The sequence below is a fragment of the Podarcis filfolensis genome (assembly GCF_964270895.1).
Source record: "Podarcis filfolensis genome assembly, chromosome: 5".
Taxonomy (NCBI): domain Eukaryota; kingdom Metazoa; phylum Chordata; class Lepidosauria; order Squamata; family Lacertidae; genus Podarcis; species Podarcis filfolensis.
This window is the reverse complement of record NC_139608.1, coordinates 6,577,798-6,584,255: the sequence shown is the minus strand read 5'-3', so window position 1 is coordinate 6,584,255 and position 6,458 is coordinate 6,577,798. Positions and strand designations below refer to the sequence as shown.

General features: G+C 47.3%; 1 long non-coding RNA gene across 1 annotated transcript; it reads right to left on the bottom strand.

The window, feature by feature from the left end:
- Window positions 1-674: 674 nt before the first annotated feature.
- On the bottom strand, window positions 675-4,091 carry LOC310762275. The gene is made up of 2 exons (XR_014547910.1): window positions 3,283-4,091; window positions 675-2,637 (listed from the first exon to the last, which is right to left on the bottom strand). It is a non-coding gene; the product is annotated as an uncharacterized lncRNA (long non-coding RNA).
- Window positions 4,092-6,458: the final 2,367 nt, after the last annotated feature.

Genomic DNA, 6,458 nt, shown 5'->3' with positions numbered 1-6,458 from the left:
AAAGTTCATGGCAATTGCAATTCTAATGGTGGACGTGAGCCACATTATGTGATTGATTATGCGAGTTGGGGCTCACTTGCCCCCTTCCTCATATTTTATTCAAGTTGGCACCCCTGATGGATTGCAACTAGTAAGTGTGACGAGAGCCCGCTCGTCATCAGCAATAATCAGTCTCATGCCAAGATGGTTTTAGAGAGCCTAACAGCCAACAACAGCCTCAGGAGCTGCTGCAGCTCAACATTTATTAAGAACAGTAAAAAACATACAACATTGTATCAGCCGGCAGATAAAGACAATACCATACATGGGCATCACACCACCATCAGGCTATGCTACGTGGACCAATCATTGAGATCGCATGAGCTGTCCACGCGCTCCAAGCAACGTTTCTTGCTTGAACCCTGTAATAAACTTTTGCCCATGTGCTTATGCATAAGCAACCATTTCCCTACATGCCCTCTTTTCTTATTTGTTTTATGAAAAGTAAAATTTTAACAAAACCTAATCAGAATCATTTATCTCATTGCCTAAACGCTTATATTTTGCAACATAAATTCCTCTTGTCATCCCTGTGGCGGGTCGTGGTTTGTACCACCACGTAGTGCATTGGGCAAACAAAGAGGGCAGGCATTGAATGCAGCAGCACAACACAATGAATCCTACAACAAGCAAAATTACAATTAGTAAAATTTTTCTTAACCATGCTCTATTAGGTAACCAAGAAGACAACCAGTCCCATGGATCAAAACCTTCGGGTGGATTCAAAGGATTATGGGCTATCATTTGTTCCATATAATCAATAGTAGCAGAAATATTGGCCGATTGATCAGATATATACATACAACAATGAGAATGAATCAAGGCACAAACTCCACCTTTGGAGGCAAGGATTACATCTAAAGCATAACGATTTTGAAGAGCTACATCTCTTATTTCTGACATTTCTTTGTTAATTGTGTTTAAAGCCAAGATGGTAGAATTAAACAAAGCCTCGGTCCAGTTTGCCAATCTATGCAGATCACGGTAATTCATGGCTACACCTAAAGAGGGCATAAGGGACCTAGAGATGGCTGTCCCTATATATCGAGAAACAGGTGATTGTACTTCCCTTCTGTTACGCAAATGGACCGCTGGGAGCTTGTCCATTTTATACACCAGGGGTATGACTACTCCTAAAGTGCAGGTTCCAGAAAAGGCAAAGGGGATTTCTTTGTAGGCTCTTGTGCCACAGAATAACCATAAATCAGATTGAAGCAAACATGTAGATTTGCTGCTCTTCTTCATGCAGTCCAATCAAACATAAAAGTCTCTACACGCAGCCTGTTGTTCCTAAGTCATGTCAGTCGTGACATTATTAACTAAAACTTTTGGCCTGCCACTCATAGTGGTAACATTAAGAAAACAAGAAGATCCATTAACATACTCATAGGTCCAATTACAATATGGATAATAACCTAAAAATTTACTATTATTATGATTGAAGCGAAAACAATGAGACGCTATTTCTACAAGCGACAAAAACACAGGGGGTGAACTTATACGATTGTCCTTCATATTATTACTAATCTTATATGAAGCATTTACTGGAATACCATGCAATAATATGCCAGACCTCTTTGATTGAGGAGGGATATGTATACACACCCAACATTCAGAAAGATTAAGTATAGAAGCAAAATGATTTATGTCCCTAACATAAGTATTATTACTCCAAATCTGATGATAAAGTTCAGGCTTCCGGGTCTTCTGCAAGGGAGCAGCACGACGAAGGCAGTGCTTCACAGTGTCCACAGAAGGGCTCCACCCGTGTGAAGTAGAATTGTGTGGCCAATCGGGACGATGCCATACTGGTTGCTTGGGGGGGGGGCAATAAGGATGAGAATGGTAAATCACTCCAATGGCCGCTTCCGAGCAACCTGCGTGATATTTCGTGGCTCGATTATTGGCATGTAAAAACCACAATCCAGAAGAAGCCACACAACCATTTTTGCAGACACAGGAGCCCATTTGCTGTAAATAGGCCTCATTTACTGCTCCTTGTACTGCTGAGCCAAAAGTCCAAACCCAACGAAATGTGATGGCGCAGATGGGATGACCGCTATTGGGGGGCAAAACCCAAGCGATGCCAGTCCGGTGAGGGCATCCTTCAAAGCCAGGCTCATTTCCCAAACAAGAGGCGGCAAAACTATAATGATAATTGGTAGTCACGGTGGCTTCCCAGGGGGAAGGGGGGCCAATGTGGTAGGGACGGAGATGGCATTTCAACGTGCCGGGAAACACTGGAACAGCTGTGGAAGGTGACTCTATCCAGGGTGCATCAACATGGCGATGTCTCCAACTGCAATGCGGGTTGAGGTCAGGTGGGAGGTCATCACTGGCAGACAGCGTAAAATACGGTTTCAAGGTGCTGGTGTCTCCTTGGGCGAAGACGAGACAACAGAAGAGTGCCAAGGTCGAACGCACCGGGCTGGGACCCATCGTGTTTCTCCGTCCACGTCAATGGCAGCGAATCTGCGACCCTAGGAAATCAAGGAAGTTGGACCCTTCTACTGTGGATCTGGAAGCAACCTGTAAGACACTAAAGGGCGCTGCAACACTTCTTCCTTCCTAAAGTGAAGTTCAGCAGGTGTAAAATTCCTATTGTGAGGGTACAACAGATGATTTAAGGTAAACAACACTTGATGTACAATATTAGGTATTTCAGAAACAGTAGCCGAGCGGCCTCCCAATTGCTTGTTGAGAAGGGTCTTAAAAGTCAAGTGGGCACGCTCAACGATTGCTTGTCCTGTAGAATTAAAAGGGATACCATGAATCAATCCCACAGAGAGCAAAATGCGGAAAAGGCCTGAGAAACATATGCAGGACCATTATCAGTCTTTAAAGTATGGGGTTTTCCCATAACAGCAAAACAACGCATCAAATGTTGAATAACATGACGAGTGGTCTCTCCTTTTAGGGGAGTGGCCCAAATAAAGCCAGAGGCAGTGTCCACAGTGAGATGTACTTTAGAAAATGGAGCCAAAGATGGCGTGTGGGTGACATCCATTTGCCAAATTGCCAGGGGATGCAGACCTCTAGGGTTGACTGCATCATAAGGGATGACTGTGGGTGATTTAGAGCACACAGCGCACTGTGACACAATGTCTCGAGCTTGAGAAATAGGTAATGAAAAGGATTTAGCTAACACCTTAGCATTTTGATGAAATACTGAATGACTCTCAAATGGGTCAGAAAATAAAGAAAAGATGCCATTCTTCAAAGCTTGATCTGCCCGGTCATTACCTTCTGCCAAATAGCCAGGGTGACCAGTATGTGATCTAAGATGTGCTACATAAAACTGACAAATTCTGGCTTCTACCAAGCTCTGCAAAGTGGAGAACAATGTAAACAAATTATCATCAATAGCAGGAGTAATATACGACAACGGTAACACATTCAACAGATTATATACATACTGAGTATCCACAATGAGATTGAAAGGGATATCAGCAAACTGTTGGAATGCTAAAATCACAGCTGCCAATTCAGCACGTTGTGCTGAGGACTGCTCAGTAGTATACAAACTTCTCCATTCCCCCTCCTCTTCCCACCCCCCCCCTGGACTTAGTGCCATCAGTAAAAACCGTGAGGGCGGAGGGCAGGGGCAAGGGGGATAAAGCAGTTCGGAGGACATATCTCAGCCCTGTAAGGAAAGATAGACGAGGGTCTCTGGGAGGATTGTGAACAATTTTTCCCAAAAAATCAGCAAAAGTTATTTGAGTACAAACGGCTGTCATCATCAAATGCATAAATTCTTCCTGGGAGAAGGGCAGATAGACTGATAATAAGTCCAGTCCGGAGAGAGCCAGGGCTCGATGTCTGCCCCTGGCAACAAGATCCATGACGCTATTGGGTGTAGCATATACATTACGCGGGGGAGTATGAGGCAAATGAAGCCATTCCACAATAGACACAGTCCCAGGCTTCTGGCCAGTGGTGTACAATATGGCTGTCGGAAGGAGTGGGGTGGCAAACACTGCAAGTGATAACTGTTCCATGGAAAGAGAAGGGATCCTGTCCACCATACATATGCGGAGATGGTTGTTCACGGTTGTTAGAGCCTCTTCCATTGCAGGGGTAACTGTGACCTTGTCTGCTGGATCCTTGTGTCCCTTCAGGGCAGAAAACAATGGAGACAAGGTAGAGGTAGGCAAGTCCAAATAACTCTTGATCCAATTTAACTGTCCAAGGAGTTGTTGCAAGTCCACCAATTTAAGATGATCAGGGAACTGTAATTGAGGCGCAACTGGAATGGCAGCAGCTGCGGTCAACTTGTGTCCCAAATACATAATAGGCAGGGTCCGTTGGATTTTTTCTTTAGCCACTGTCAACCCCGTCTTCATCATAGCATGGGTTAAATCCTTGAGAAGCTCGTCAGAAACATGTGGTGCTGAGAGCAAAATATCATCCATGTAATGATAGCAAATGACCGCTGGGTGGCGCTCGCGGAACGGCTGAAGCGCCTTGTCCACAAAATATTGGCACAAAGTTGGAGAATTCCGCATTCCCTGCGGGAGAACAACCCAGTGAAAACGCTGGGTAGGTTGGGAATTGTTCAGGACAGGCAGGGTAAAAGCAAAACCCTGTCTGTTTTGTGGTGCCAGAGGGATAGAGAAAAAGCAGTCCTTGAGATCGATGACTGCAAGCTGATGGTCTTGTGGCAACATGTTGGGATTTGGAATGTCAGGTTGCAAGGTCCCCATTGGTTGCATTTGCTCATTAACCCTTCGGAGATCCTGAAGGAGGCGCCATCTTTCCGAGGCTTTCTTTTTGATGACAAAAATGGGCGTATTCCACGGGCTGGTGGAAGGTTCAATGTGCCCCAGTTCGAGTTGTTCCGAAATTAACTGGGCTGCCACAGCAAGCTTTTCTTTAGACAAGGGCCATTGATCTACCCACACGGGGGTGTCAGTGGTCCAGCAAAGAGAAAGCGCAGTCCGGGGCATGGCAGGGGCAGCCCTCAACATAAATTTGTAGAAATAGTGGTATCTGCTGCAGCAAGCAGATCTCGCCCCCAAAGGGAGACAGGAATGTCCAAAACCAGTGGCAAGATGGTCATCTCAAAGCCTTGTAAGCCTTGGATCAAAATAGGATTCCTGCTGTGGCGGGCCGAGGCAGAGCCTCCAACGCCGACAACAGAAGAAGCTGGTTCGGTGGGCCAGGCGGCGGGCCAATCCTTGGTGGCAATCACGGAACAGTCCGCCCCCATGTCCAGCACGCCGGCAATTGTGCGGCCCCCAAGAATCATCTGGATCTTTGGACGCTCCTCCATGACTAAGAAGGTAGCGGCGACGAGAGGGTCATGGTGCTGGGCTGACCCTGGGACGCATATGATTTTTGGTACAGGAGAGCCAGATCGCAGAAGCGCCGGACGATCAGAGAATACAGTCACATAGGGGTCATTTTGTTGTAACCCATGTAAAACATCTGGAACAAGGTGGACCCCTTGCCGCAAGACCTCTGACAATGGAAAAACAAGGCACTGTGCTGAAGAAGAAAAACCAGCCCCTACTGACACTCGAACTTGTTGTGGCACATAGGGGACTGGCAGGCATAAGTCCTGAGTTAAAAAGAGACGAGGTAAAGCCGGAGGTGGGATGACCGGAGAATGCGCTGGATCCCCTATTGTTGAGCCTGGGCCCGGGGTGGGCCTGACTGCCGGTTTCCCGTCGGCTGGTTTTGCTGGTTTTGCTGGTCCTGCTGATTTTGCTGATTGTGCTGATTGTGCTGATTTTGCTGACCCTGCTGAGATGCGGCGGAGTGGCACTGGTTGGCCCAGTGGAAACCCTTCTTACAAATGGGGCACTTTGTGCTAGGGCGACGTTGCTGTGTGGTGGATCTGCACTGCGCACGAAAATGGCCCACTTTGCCACATCCAAAACAGGTTTTATCCTTGGCAGGATTCTGGGACACGGTGGAGGACAAAGCCGTGGCTAGCAGGCGGGCTTTATGTGTCTCAGTCCCCACCGACTGGCAGGCTTTAAGCATATCTGCAATGGCCATATTGGGAGTTGTCATCAAAGGGCGCAGCGCTTGTTTACAGTCCTCATTGGCATTATCAAACGCAAGCTGGCGGACAATCACTTCTTGGGCTGCCACATCCCGAACTTGCCGCTTAAGGGTGTTATACAAGCGATCGACAAATTGTCCATAAGGCTCTGTAGGGCCCTGTCGGACGCTGCCCCAACGGCCACCACGCTCGTTTTTGTCATCAGGAACAGAGGACAAAGCCTCTTGGGCGGCGGCGGCGGTGGCTGCCCAATACATAGGATCAAGGGCCAACTGTTGGGCAATAGTAAGAAAATTGCCTCCACCCGTTAACCCATCAAGAACATCAGTTTGGGTCAACATAACAGGGGCTGGGGGTGCAGCGCCAGCGCCAGCGGCGGCAATCGCGGCTTGGTGAGCAGCCTGCGCAG